Raw genomic sequence first — 15,095 nt, 5'->3', positions numbered from 1 at the left:
ACTCGAGGGAATTCGCCAGACATTACCTGACCTTGGATTGACAAGGAGAGACAGGAGAATGCAGGGATCAGTAGAAGAAGCATGTTAGGAAGGCGTTATTGGAGAAAGGCCACAGAGTTGCAAATGTTTCAATCATTTGCTAATTGTAATGGGAGCTAATCAGCCAACAGGAAGAAGAAATTGAAAAAAGTGAGAGAAATTTATTGAAACAAGTGTTTATGGTATGATAAGGAAAAAGCAAAATGGAGCAGAAAAGATTTAATGGTGTGCACACTGAGCAGTCACTTTTGTTTATTGCAAGGGGAACTGAATTCAAGAGTAGGGAGGTTATGCTTCAGTTATTTATACAGGGGACTGGTGAGATCACATCTGGAGTATTGTTTACAGTATTGGTCTCTTTATTTAAGGAAGGATGTAAATATATTAGAAGCAGTTAAGAGATCGTTTATTAGATTAATACCTGGAATGGGCAGGTTGTCTTATGAGGAAAGGCTGGACAGGCTAGGCTTGTATATGCTGGAGTTTAGAAGATTAAGAGATGACTTGATTGAAACATATAAAATCCTGAGAGGACTTGATAAGATGGGTGCAGAAAGGATGTTTCTTCTTGTGGGAGAATCTAAAACTAGATTTAAAAGTAAGGAGTCGCCTATTTAAGAAAGAGATGATGAAAAATATTTTCTCTGAGGGTTGTGAGACTTTGAAATTCTCTTCCTCTTAAAGGTCGTTGAGGCAGAGTCTTTGAATATTTTTGAGGCAGAAGTAGATAGATTCATGATAAGCAAGGGGGTGAAAGGTTTATGGGGTTAGGCAGGAATTTGGAGTTAAGGTTAAAAACAGATCGGCCGTGATCTTATTGAATGGCAGAGCAGGCGCGCGGGGCCAAGTGGCCTACTCCTGCTCCTAATTTGTATGTTCATATATATATGACTGAAAATTTATCCACTGACAAGTTACAGATACCAAGGAGAAGGTGGATGGGCTGATGCTGGTAAGGGGTAGTCATTCATCCAAGAATAAATGACCCTTCTGGATTTAAGCTTATTTCTAGAAAAGTAATTGGTAGAAGGATTAAGGGGGATTTGATGAGCAATTTCTTTTTTAAGAGGACGGTGGAAGCTGGAATCCACTGTCTGAAAGAGTGGTAGAAGCAGAAACCTTCAAAGCATTTAAAAAACACTTGTAACTCTTTTGAGTACAAACATGTTTCCATCTGTTTCAGATGAAGTTACATTGTTTCATAGTTTGCCATTGTGAGATTTGAACTCTTGATCTTGGGGTTACAAACCCAGTACCATAACCACTTGGCTATTTAGGCCAAGCTAAAAACACTTGTATGTGCAATGGAAGGACCATAACCTATAGAGCTAAGATTAAGCTGGATCGTCCTCTCTCGTCTACAACACAAAGGATGGGCTGAATGGCCTCCTTCCATGTTTCAGTGTAAAGCTGCACAACCTTGGGTTCATCATTCATATGGTGATGAGCAGATATGAATGGATGGCTAGTTGGCAGCACCTTAAGTATTTTGGTTTTACAAATAGTCATTTGCTAGTACAGAACTTGAGTCTTCTGAAAAAAAGAGACCTTTTTTGCTGAAGCTTTTCATCTTGTACTCATCAGGACATTTCACATGAATGCAAATCCAAGGGAGACGACAAATTTATACTGTATACTCACACAGTATAAATCTGGTGTCTCCCTTGGATTTGTAATCTTGCAAAATGTCCTGATGAGTGCAAGGTGAAAAGCTTCAGCAAAAAAAGGTCTCTTTTTTCAGCACTATCTGAGTTGTAGAATTGTTTTGGGGGAAGTACAAGGCTGAAGGAGCTACACCCGAAGAGGACAAGATCAGACAGGTGAAATATTAACTCGGAGAAAGAAACTACAATATATTTAAAACGTGATTCGGCGGAGTCTTCCTTATTTAGCAGTAAAGTTTAGTGGACGGGTCAAGAAAACGGAGAGATCCAAAAATATCACAAGCAAAGGCAAAGAGACGAACACAAATCTTAATGACATGTCGAATGTTAAATGGATCCCAAGCCAGATGGTGAATAATGAATCGAGACACAAATCATTTTCTTGATGGTAGGTTTATTTACACAATAGGGCATCACATATCTCTCCCCCCTACCTATCATCCAACCCAGTGTCCCAGCAGTCTCTTTTTATACAGTCTTTTGAGAAAACAAAAATTCAATTAATTGAACAAAAAAAAAACAATAAATGAGAGGGGGTGACACACCCGGTCAGTCTCTTTTTACATGTGCTCAAGATCGTTCATCAATCAATAACCTCCAGATATTTAACATAGCATTAAAACAGAATGGTTCTGTTGTACTTTCCTGCTGGGTTGCTCTGTGATATCGCTGATGGTGAACTGCTGCATCCATCCCAAAGCAAACAATGCACACAGCGACTTTGCATCAGTGGAAGAACTGCCCCATAGGCATTCAAACCTTTGGAATCACCCTGCTGGCTAGACACTTAGCAACCCCGGTGTCAGCATGGTTTCCAAGGCCCATTGACTCCAAGTGCAAACGTCCAAGGCTTGAACTTATATTGTTTGCAATGGACTATGAACGGCAGCATAGAGAGAGGCCTGGCAGAAAGCAAATGCTGACCTCAGCCCTGCCCAGGCAGGTTAGAAAAATGGGTTTTATTTATTAAAAAATGGTCACACAAAATCTGTTGGTGTTTTCCTTCAGCACTTTGAGAAAATCGTACAATGGTGGCTGCCTCGTGCAATTTTTTTTTGACACATTCTCTCAAGTCTCTCAACGATAGAGACCAGAAAAGTAAAAAAAGAAAGTATGGAGATTTCAAGAGATCTCAGTTTCGAGGGTAGCTGATCATTTTAAAGGAAAAATTACTTGTGCCTCGTTAAAGGTGCCATTTCAAGATGGAATAGATTTTGGTGGCACAGGAATCACACTAATAAAAATAGCATGATTGTATTGTGTTTGAATGGATTATTTAAAACCATTTTTTAAAAAAACTGGATGGTTTTATTTAGAGAATTCATTTTTTTTTGTTATCACGTCGATGACAATATTCTTTATTTCATTATTCACCTGTGAATAAAATACCATGCTGTGTTTGGGCCTAGTGTGTACTTGCCATTGTTTCTTTCTTACCAGATTATAGGGCTGAAACCCCATTCAGAGACTCTTGAATAATAGCAGCAGTCGCAAGACAGTGCTTTTAAGAAATTGCGAGTCTGCAGCACCTTCTTTTTGCGCTGTGCTCACTCAAATGGGTGAAAACTCACTGGCTGCAGGCTTCTGATTTTTCAATCAGCTCTCCATGTCAATCTCTAATATAATCATCTAATGTTCCTGCAACCCTTATCTTATATATGTACATCTTAAGAACCAAATATTCTCTCCCTTGGATCTTCTCCTTCAATCGCTCAGAATTTTAATTTATTTATTTTAATTAATTTTAATTTTTAATCTTGTAACCTTTTCTGCAATCACCTTTTAGCTTTCAGCTTAATTTTTCCCCCCACAGATTTGCTTTCATTTCTTCATCTATCTTTCTGACTCTTCACCCATGTCTATCTTCCTGCCTCTGGGTAAACATGACAGTGGGCTGCTAACTTAAAACCTGGATTGTTTTTATTCTGGCCTGTCCAATTTAGAATACTCTGACTCAAATTGCACGCTGTGTGTGTACTCACTTAATGCGTCAGTGAATTGCTTGCCTTATGTTACATGATGGGCTTTGACATTCTGAATGGGCAGCTGTGTTGTTGAGAGTGCAGTGTGATGGGCTTTTCATCTTTCAGTCTTCCTTAGGGACAACCCAAGCTAAGCCCTAAGGATTAGGGCAAAAAAGGGGCAATTTCTCACGTTGTTGTGGTCCCCATAGAAACTGATAACGTCTAAAAAGAAATCCGAACTCCCAGTTAATAGCTGAAAAAGATGATGTGGCAAGGTTTCATGTTTTAAGATTTTTTACTGCAGCAAATGACTAAAAAGACACTTAACTAAACTTTATTTTTGTTGGCAACTAATGCTTTAAACTGCAGAAAGGAATGTTCCCCTTTTATGCTTACCACACATCACACTCTGCATGGAATTACAGTCCTGATTGTCCATAGTCACCTCCAGCTTCCAATGAGTTCATGTTTACTATTTCACCGAGTGATACCTTCGCGTGACTATCTCCAAATTGCTCAGATGGCTGCTGAATGTGTCTTTTTTGACTAGAGACTGTCTCCCTTCTGCATCCGGCTTTGGTGGCTCACAAGGAACCTGCAGCCTCTTCTCTCTGCTGACCACACCAACTTCTCTTCTTTTCCTCTCTCTCTTTTCCCTAAAAGCTCAGAGCCAGAAATTTAATTACTGCTAACTCAGCTACCCTTGCCTTTTGCTCCCAGGTATAAGATCTTGGCACCTTGCTCAGCCAGTCCCTTGACCAAGCCAGGCTTGTTGTCAGGCATAATTTTGAAGAGTCCCATTTTAACTTAATTTTAGCCCTAGTTTAGATGACACTGTTCGGGAAGAGCAGGGGAGTTCTTCCAGGTGTCCTGGCCTACATTTGTCGGAGCAGTGCCAGGAAAGTTGGATACTCAGCAGAAATATGTTCCATCCCAATTTCCATTTCCGATCCCGCCCAGATTATACCACTTCTGCACGCTACACAGGTTCAAATTTCTAAGTTACAACCCTACATCAGAACTTAAAGTGACCTTACAATAAAGGCAGGATGGTGTTTCAATCCATTGAAGCTCCAATGGGGTTGACTGGGTACAGTTGCTACCCATTTACAATCACAGTTTCCCTTTGGCAAATTCTTGTTCACAGCATGAGTAGATGAAATGAGGGAAGCATTTCAGCCCATTCTTAGCTCAAGCATTTAAGAAAAGACTTGTAATTCCTCTACCATGGAATCCAACAGAATGATGGATAAATCCAAGACTTTCACCTTCACTACCCTATTCAAAAAAAAACAATATGATTCAGAAAACTGTTCCAAATATGGATCAGTATTTGAGTCAGAACAATATGCCTGAAATCGGTCCTAATCCTTCATGATTTGTGATAGAATCATAGAGTTATATAGCACAGGGACAGGAATTTCGGCCCATCGTGTCCTTGCCAGCCATCAAGCACCTATCTATTCTAATCCCAGCACTTGGCCCGGAGTCCTGTATGCTACAGTGTTTCAAGTACTCATCTAAACACTTCTTAAATGTTGTGAGGACTCCTGCCTCTACCACCTCCCCAGGCAGTGTGTCCCAAATTCCAACCACACTCTGGATGAAAAACAATTTCCTCAAATCCCCTCTAAATCTCCCTCCCTTACCTGAAATCTATGCCCCATGGTTATTGACTCCTCCGCTAAGGGGAAATGTTTCTTCCTATCTACTTAATCCTTAAGTACAGCCCTACACTTTCTATACTCCTCTAAGGCTTCCACTATTTTCAGCCCTCTGTATCTACCATAAGCCTCCATTTTTACCTCAATCCAATCCCCCATATCCCTTGACATCCAGGGTTCCCTGGACTTGTTGGTCCTCCACTTTTATGGGAACATGTTAGCCCAGAACTCACACTATTTCCTTTTTCAATGACTACCACTGGTCTGATGTAGACTTTCCTACAAGTAATTACAAGTAATCTGGGATCCATTGTTTGACTAATGTAGTTGCAAGGTGTGTCATAAGAGTTTTATCAAAAACAATTTGACACCGAGCCACATAAAGAGATATTAGGGCAGAGGACCAAAATCTTGATCAAAGAGGGAGGCTTTGGAACATCTTAAAAGAGGAATGAGAGGAGGAAAGGAGAAGAGGTTGAGGGAGAGAATCTCAGAGCTTAGAACGTTGGCAGGTATTTGGCTAACAATGGTGGTGTGCACAAAATTGGGGATCATCGAGAGGCTAGAACTAGAGGGTTGCTGACATCTCAGAGAGTTATAGAGCTGGAGGAGATTACAGAGGAGCAAGTCCTTAGAAGGATTTGAAAACAAGGATGAGAATTTTAAAATCAAGGCATTACTTAACCAACAGCACAGGATACTCACCCTGTGCTTTTAAAAAAAATTTATCTCTCTTGCTGCAGTCAATGAGGTGTAGGTACACCCACAATGCTTTTAGGGAGGGACTTCAAGGATCTTGGCACAGGGCAATGAAGGAATACTGGTTATAGTTCTAAGTAAGGATGGTGAGTAACTGGGAGGGGAAATTCCAGGTGGTGGTGTTCCCATGCATCCATTGCCCTTGTCTTTCTAGGTGGCAAAGGTCACGAGTTTGGAAAGTGCAGGCGAAGGAGCCTTGGAGAGTTGTGCATCTTGTAGTTGGTATACATTGCTACCACTGTGTGATGGTGGTGGAGGGAGTGAATGTTTAAGGTGATGGATGGGGTGTCAGTCAAGTGGGCTGTTTTTTCATGAGTGTTGTCGAGCTTCTGAAATGTTGCTGGAGCTGCAGTCATTCACACAAGGGGAGAGTACTTCATCACACTCCTGACTTGTGCCTTGTGGATGGACAGTCAGGAGGTAACTTACCACAAAATTTCCAGCCTCTAACCTACTCTTGTAGCCAGAGTATTTATATGGCTGCTCCAGTTAACCATTTGGTCAATGGTAACCTCCAGGATATTGCTATTGAGGAATTCAGCGATGGTAATATCATGGGAAGGTGGTTGAATTCTCTCTTGTTGTAGGTGACCATTGCCTGGCACCTGTGATGTGAATATCACTTGCCTCTTATTGGCCCCAGCCTGAATGTTGTCCAGGTCTTGATGCTTGCAGGCAGGAACTGCTTCAGTATTTGAGGAGTCGCGAATGTCCAATCATCAGTAAACACCCCCATTTCTGACCTTATGATGAAGGGTACATCTGGCAGTGATGTCCTGAGGTTAAGAAGATTGACACCCAACAGCCACAGCCATCTTCCTTTGTGCTAGGTATGCCTGCAACCAGTGGAAAGTTTCCCCCCTGATTCCCATTAACTCCAGTTTTGCTTGGGCTCCTTGATGCCAAACCCAGTCAAATGCTGCCTTCATGTCAAGGGCAGTCACTCTCACCTCACTTTACACTATTACTCAAAGTCAAAATGGCTGAAAATGGGTTTACACTTTGCAACCATGTGACCTAAGACAAATCAGAAAAATGAAGATATTCTTACAAAATAACTCTGCATTTCAAAGTCACCCTAAAATTTTACAAAAACAGCAAATTTGGATGAAAATCAAACTAGGTTTTCAAGTAGAGCTAATTGCATTCAAATGTTTATTTTACTATTGTTCCCACCCTCAGCTCTATTATCTTTACCCATTATTAGATTACGTTTTTCAATTTCCTCTTCTAATTAAGTGTCCATAAGAAGATTAAAAAAAATGTGAAAGTGATTCCAACAATAATGAGGCTTTAAAGATTGATTTAGTGCATTTCACATTTTTCCATTTTAAATGTCAAGCTTACATTGTAATAAATGTCACATTGCTCCTGAAAATTATGCTTCAGCAATGTACATTAGCTGATCCACCCTATCTTTCTGTGCTACTTGCATAATTATCTCTGTCAGAATGAGTACACCAGTAACCTTTTGCCATCAAACTACTAAAGCTAAAATCTCAGTCATGTCAGATCTATAGATAACATAGTTGGAGCCTAACCTCTATTTGTTTAGCTGCAAAATGAAGAGCTTTTATTTGAAGTCTCATGACCCTAAATATCATTGAGAGGGATCTCTGTACGTGTATCTATTTGCCATCCCTTGTTCACAGGTCTTATTCTTTAAAACTACTAGTCAGAAATGGGCTGGGAGTGTTGCCTCCTTTGAGCGTTCTTCCATATGAAGTCACTAAAATGCAGATGAAAATCAAAATGCCTGCTTGCTGTCTTCATCCTTTGAGTAAATATGGAACAGTGAAGGACAATTCTTCTAATTGTACATAATTTGTGTTGGCGTGGAATCCCAAATTTGTTATTAAACAGTCGCTTTATAGTACAGAACTTGAATGCAGCTGAAAAGAGAGACATGTTGCCAAAGTTTTTTGTCTTGTGCTCATCAGGACAAACACAAGAATGCCAAATTTGAAGCAATCACAACAATTTATACTACAGGAGAAAAAGGGTGCTGATTTCTTTCCCCTGTAGTATAAACTGTTTTGATTGTTTGAAATTTGGCTTTCTTGTGTTTGTCCGACAAAATGAAAAGCTTTGGCAATATGCCTCACTTTTCAGCAATATTCAAATTTGTAATTAGCTGGGGCTAAAATGGCATAACGGATCGGCACAGCGACGTGCTCTGTTTTAGAACAGGGGGCCTGGAGTTTACACCCACAATTTTCTTGCCCTTACACACCAAACTGAGTCTCCTTAACTCAACTATGAGGAAGAGCTAAACACAAATCAAATCCCCCACCTTAGGCAAGAAGAATCACTACTGCAAACCCTCACATACCACTCAGCTGGTTTCAAAACACCACTTAAAGATATGGGGAAACGGTTATCACCTCCTCCAGCCTTACAAGTGTCCGACATCTCTAAGCTCCTCTAATTCTGGCCTGTGATGACTCTATGGAGGAGACTGGTTTCATCAAGAAACAGTTAAACTTTATTCCAGAGACATTTTCAGTGCTTGCACGTTCGGCCAGATTGCTGATCGGAAAAGCCCCACCCCACAGATTGCCCGCTCTAGGAGCTCACTGGCCGGAGCCCCCACAGTACATCACATGATTGGTAGGAGAGAGTGACTATACATCCAGTTACCACATTTCCTCCCCCTTTAGTTTTTTACAATTACTCTTTTCAGAAAAACATTTAAACAACCCAACAAACATATGTATAATTTCAGGTGATAAAAGGTGCTCTTCTTATACAGCTAGAGTGGTGTAGCTCTACCACTGGAAGATCCTGAACAGGATCGACAGGATCTGGAGCTGCACCGTGAGTCACATCATTAGAACTGGGATGTTCAGGATTTGGAAATTCCTCTGAAACACCGGGAATGTCTGTTCTAAGCTGATCACACACCTTAGGAGTCGACGGTTCAACGTTAATCACAAGTTGATCAGATAACTGTTGGAATGTTTCTCTGGCACGGATGTGATCTATGTGCTTACGGATGATTCTATCTCCTGCTTGTACTTGGAAAGATAATGGACCAGTCTCTGAAACAATGGCTCCCAGAGTCCAGGGTCCACTGCTGAAATTTCTCACATATACCGTGTCACCTACACTGAATGTATGAGCTTTGCTGTCTATGTCATGGTTAAATTTCTGATTACTCTGGCTCTGTGCTACCTTTCCCTCTAAATTTGGAAACACTAAGTATAAACGTGTACGCAGACGGTGTTTCATTAATAACTCCGATAGTGTAGAAACCATAGTGGAATGTGGCGTTGTACGAAAACTAAAGAGAAACCGGGCAAGTCGAGATTTCAGAGGCCCTGCCGATAATTTTTTCATGCCAGCCTTAAAAGTTTGTTTTGCCCGCTCGCCTAGATCATTTGATGAGGGATGCCAAGGGGCTATTTTAATATGTCGGATTCCATTCAGATCCATAAATTTTTGAAATTTGGTGCTGGTAAAGGTTGTACCATTATCAGAAATGACAATTTCAGGTAGGCCATGTATATTGAAACAGTGAAATAGATGTATTCGACGTTGGTGATTTGACTTCGTACACCTCCATCCATTTAGAATGTGCACCTACAATTAACAAGAACCTGGTACCTAAGAATGGACTTACATAATCAATAATGTAGTCGAGCCCAGGGTTGACCAGGCCACTCCCACGGATGCTGTGGAGCTAAAACAGGCAACTTCTGCTGTTGCTGTCACTGGAGACAGTGATTGACCATGCTTTCAATGTCATTATCAATGCCTGGCTTCCATACACAGCTTCCCACAAACATTTTCATCTTTGATATGCCTGGATGCGCACTGTGGAGCTCCGGCAAGAAAGGCTCTCTACTTTGCGATGGTATGACAACTCTTGATCCGCACAACATAATTCTGTCATGACAGCTTAATTCTGTGTTTCTGACATAGAATGGTTACAATTCTTCAGATACAGGCAAGCTTGGCCATCCTTGCCAAACAAAGCCTCTGACTTCCGATAATATTAGATCTCTGTTCGTCCGATTTCTAATTTCTAATCACATATATACAGGTGAAGAATGTAAAAAATTCAATAATAGCACTAATTCTTGTGGAACAGGAGTATTTACAATACTATCTCGTAATGGGAGATGACTGAGTGCATCTGCTTTGCAATGTGTAGACCAGGACGGAACATAAAACTATACCCATACACAGATAATGTCAGAGTCCAATGTTGTATTCTTATTGATGCTATTGGTGGAGTGGCCTTGTCCTCTCTGAATGATCCAGTTAATGGTTTATGATCCGGTAAAATGGTAAAATGTTGTCCATGTAGGCACTGGTGAAACTTTTTTTTACACTGAATACGACTGATAATCCTTCTTTTTCTAACTGAGAATAGCCCTTCTTGGCTTTGGAAAGGGTTCTTGAGACATAGCCAATGGGTCTTTCTGATCCATTTTCCATATTACGTGACAACACAGCTCCTGTACCGTAAGGAGAGGCATCACATTTTAACACCAGCTCTTTTGATGGGCCGCAGTGTGCCTTTAAACATAACAAATGCAGCAATTTCTCTGCATTCATAAAGGCTTCTTCCTGTTGTGAACCCCATGGCCAATGGTGGTTCTTTTTTTAGCAGCAAGTGCAATGGTGTCAAAACAGTTGACAGGTTGGGTAAGAAGCGGTTATAGCAGTTGATCATACCCAGGAAGGATTTGAGTTCTGTTACATTGGATGGTGATGGTGCATCTTTTATTGCCTGAACTTTATCTTCCACAGGATCCAAACCCATGGCATCCACCCTGTGACCTGGATAAGTCACTTCTGATTCCTGAAATCTGCATTTTTCCCTCTTTAACCCTACGCTGGCTACCATGAACCTTAGCACCTCCTCCAGGTTGGCCAAGTGTTCAGTCTTGATTTACCCAGTGATGAAAGCATCATCCAAATATACTACCACTCATGGGAGTCCTTGCAAAAGACTCTCCATTGTTCTCTGGAAAATAGCACATGCTGATGAGGCTACAAAGGGCAGACAGGTGTACTGATAGAAACCCTTGTTTGTGTTAATAGTCACGTATTCTCTCAACATGCTATCTAGTTCTAATTGTTGGTTATGAATTAAATCCAATTTAAAATGGATTGCCTCTAGCCAGCTTAGCATATATGCTGTCTATTCTCGGAATCGGGTACTTATCTAGTTTATCTACAGTCAATTTACTGGGCATTTATCGGCTTTCAGTTCCATTAATTTCTCCAGCACTATTGTTTTAGTAATACTAATTTCCTTCAATTCTTCCTTCTTACTAGGCCCTTGGTTCCCTAGTATTTCTTGGAAGTTACTTGCGCCTTCCTCTGTGAAGACAAAATTAAAATATTTGTTTAATTGCTCTACAATTTCCTTGTTCTCTATTATGAGTTCTCATGCTTTGGACTGTAAGGGTCCAACGTTAGTCTTCACTAATCTTTTTCTTTTTACATATTTATGGAGCTTTTACAGTCTGCTTTTATGTTCCTTGCAAATTTAATCTCATACTCTATTTTCCCCCCTCTCAATCAATCTCTTGGTCTTCCTTTGCCAAATTCTAAACTGTTCCCAATCCTCAGGCTTGCCACTTTTTCCTTGCAACTTATATGACTCCTCTTTGGATCTAATATTAACCTTTGTTTTTTTTTTGTTAGTCATGGTTGGGCCGCTTTTCCTGTTGTGTTTTTGCACCAGAAAGGAATGTATACCTGTTGCAATGTATACCTTCATTCAGCCATTACCTAGCCACCATCATGCTTTTTAATGAAGTTCCCCAATCTATCTTAACCAACTCACGTCTCATATCTTTGTTGTTTCCTTTGTTTAGATTTAGGACCCTAGTTTCAGATCAGACTACTTTGCTTTCCGTGTTAATGAAGAATTCTATCGTGATATGGTCACTTTTCCCTAAGGGACCACGCACAGCAAGATTATTAATTAAACCCTTCTCATTGCACAATACTAAATCTAGGATAGCCTGTTCCCTAGTATAAAAACAAAAAAACTGCGGATGCTGGAAATCCAAAACAAAAACAGAATTACCTGGAAAAACTCAGCAGGTCTGGCAGCATCGGCGGAGAAGAAAAGAGTTGACGTTTCGAGTCCTCATGACCCTTCAACAGAACTTGCGTTCGAGTCCAAGGAAGAGTTGAAATATAAGCTGGTTTAAGGTGTGTGTGTGGGGGGCGGAGAGATAGAGAGACAAAGAGGTGGAGGGGGGTGGTGGGGGGGTGTGATTGTAGGGACAAACAAGCAGTGATAGAAGCAGATCATCAAAAGATGTCAACGACAATAGTACAATAGAACACATAGGTGTTAAAATTAAAGTTGGTGATATTATCTAAACGAATGTGCTAATTAAGAATGGATGGTAGGGCACTCAAGGTATAGATCTAGTGGTTTTTTTTATATAATGGAAATAGGTGGGAAAAGGAAAGTCTTTATAATTTATTGGAAAAAAAAGGGGAAGGGGGAAACAGAAAGGGGGTGGGGATGGGGGAGGGAGCTTACGACCTAAAGTTGTTGAATTCAATATTCAGTCCAGAAGGCTGTAAAGTCCCTAGTCGGAAGATGAGGTGTTGTTCCTCCATTTTGCGTTGGGCTTCACTGGAACAATGCAGCAAGCCAAGGACTGACATGTGGGCAAGAGAGCAGGGTGGAGTGTTGAAATGGCAAGCGACAGGGAGGTTTGGGTCATTCTTGCGGACAGACCGCAGGTGTTCTGCAAAGCGGTCGCCCAGTTTACGTTTGGTCTCTCCAATGTAGAGGAGACCACATTGGGAGCAACGGATGCAGTAGACTAAGTTGGGGGAAATGCAAGTGAAATGCTGCTTCACTTGAAAGGAGTGTTTGGGTCCTTGGACGGTGAGGAGAGAGGAAGTGAAGGGGCAGGTATTGCATTTTTTGCGTGGACATGGGGTGGTGCCATAGGAGGGGGTTGAGGAGTAGGGGGTGATGGAGGAGTGGACCAGGGTGTCCCGGAGGGAGCGATCCCTACGGAATGCCGATAAGGGGGGTGAAGGGAAGATGTGTTTGGTGGTGGCATCATGCTGGAGTTGGCGGAAATGGGGGAGGATGATCCTTTGAATGCGGAGGCTGGTGGGGTGATAAGTGAGGACAAGGGGGACCCTATCATGTTTCTGGGAGGGAGGAGAAGGCATGAGGGCGGATGCGCGGGAGATGGGCCGGACACGGTTGAGGGCCCTGTCAACGACCGTGGGTGGAAAACCTCGGTTAAGGAAGAAGGAGGACATGTCAGAGGAACTGTTTTTGAATGTAGCATCATCGGAACAGATGCGACGGAGGCGAAGGAACTGAGAGAATGGGATGGAGTCCTTACAGGAAGCAGGGTGTGAGGAGCTGTAGTCGAGATAGCTGTGGGAGTCGGTGGGTTTGTAATGGGTATTGGTGGACAGTTTATCACCAGAGATTGAGACAGAGAGATCAAGGAAGGGAAGGGAAGTGTCAGAGATGGACCACATGAAAATGATGGAGGGCTGGAGATTGGAAGCAAAATTAATAAATTTTTCCAAGTCCTGACGAGAGCATGAAGCGGCACCGAAGTAATCATCGATGTACCGGAGAAAGAGTTGTGGAAGGGGGCCGGAGTAGGACTGCAACAAGGAATGTTCCACATACCCCATAAAGAGACAGGCATAGCTGGGGCCCATGCGGGTACCCATAGCCACACCTTTTATTTGGAGGAAGTGAGAGGAGTTGAAGGAGAAATTGTTCAGTGTGAGAACAAGTTCAGCCAGACGGAGGAGAGTAGTGATGGATGGGGATTGTTCGGGCCTCTGTTCGAGGAAGAAGCTAAGGGCCCTCAGACCATCCTGGTGGGGGATGGAGGTGCAGAGGGATTGGACGTCCATGGTGAAGAGTAAGCGGTTGGGGCCAGGGAACTGGAAATTGTTGATGTGACGTAAGGTGTCAGAGGAATCACGGATGTAGGTGGGAAGGGACTGGACAAGGGGAGAGAGAAGGGAGTCAAGATAACGAGAAATGAGTTCTGTGGGGCAGGAGCAAGCTGAGACGATCGGTCTACCGGGGCAGTTCTGTTTGTGGATTTTGGGTAGGAGATAGAAGCGGGCCGTCCGAGGTTGGGCGACTATCAGGTTGGAAGCTGTGGGAGGGAGATCCCCAGAGGAGATGAGGTCACTGACAGTCCTGGAAACAATGGCTTGATGTTCAGTGGTGGGGTCATGGTCCAGGGAGAGATAGGAGGAAGTGTCTGCGAGTTGACTGTCCACCAATATCCATTACAAACCCACCGACTCCCACAGCTATCTCGACTACAGCTCCTCACACCCTGCTTCCTGTAAGGACTCCATCCCATTCTCTCAGTTCCTTCGCCTCCGTCGCATCTGTTCCGATGATGCTACATTCAAAACAGTTCCTCTGACATGTCCTCCTTCTTCCTTAACCGAGGTTTTCCACCCACGGTCGTTGACAGGGCCCTCAACCGTGTCCGGCCCATCTCCCGCGCATCCGCCCTCACGCCTTCTCCTCCCTCCCAGAAACATGATAGGGTCCCCCTTGTCCTCACTTATCACCCCACCAGCCTCCGCATTCAAAGGATCATCCTCCGCCATTTCCGCCAACTCCAGCATGATGCCACCACCAAACACATCTTCCCTTCACCCCCCTTATCAGCATTCCGTAGGGATCGCTCCCTCCGGGACACCCTGGTCCACTCCTCCATCATCCCCTACTCCTCAACCCCCTCCTATGGCACCACCCCATGTCCACGCAAAAAATGCAATACCTGCCCCTTCACTTCCTCTCTCCTCACCGTCCAAGGACCCAAACACTCCTTTCAAGTGAAGCAGCATTTCACTTGCATTTCCCCCAACTTAGTCTACTGCATCCGTTGCTCCCAATGTGGTCTCCTCTACATTGGAGAGACCAAATGTAAACTGGGCGACCGCTTTGCAGAACACCTGCGGTCTGTCCGCAAGAATGACCCAAACCTCCCTGTCGCTTGCCATTTCAACACTCC

General features: G+C 42.7%; 1 protein-coding gene across 1 annotated transcript in view; it reads left to right on the top strand.

Moving 5' to 3' along the window:
• The window catches only part of LOC121284659 (contactin-associated protein-like 5), a 1,009,875-nt gene that overhangs the window by 968,117 nt on the left and 26,663 nt on the right, over window positions 1-15,095 (top strand). The gene's annotated exons all lie outside the window — the stretch shown is intronic.

Source organism: Carcharodon carcharias, chromosome 12 (genome assembly GCF_017639515.1).
Source record: "Carcharodon carcharias isolate sCarCar2 chromosome 12, sCarCar2.pri, whole genome shotgun sequence".
Taxonomy (NCBI): domain Eukaryota; kingdom Metazoa; phylum Chordata; class Chondrichthyes; order Lamniformes; family Lamnidae; genus Carcharodon; species Carcharodon carcharias.
Note: the sequence above shows the minus strand (reverse complement) of the source record. Positions and strands in the feature narration are given on the sequence as shown.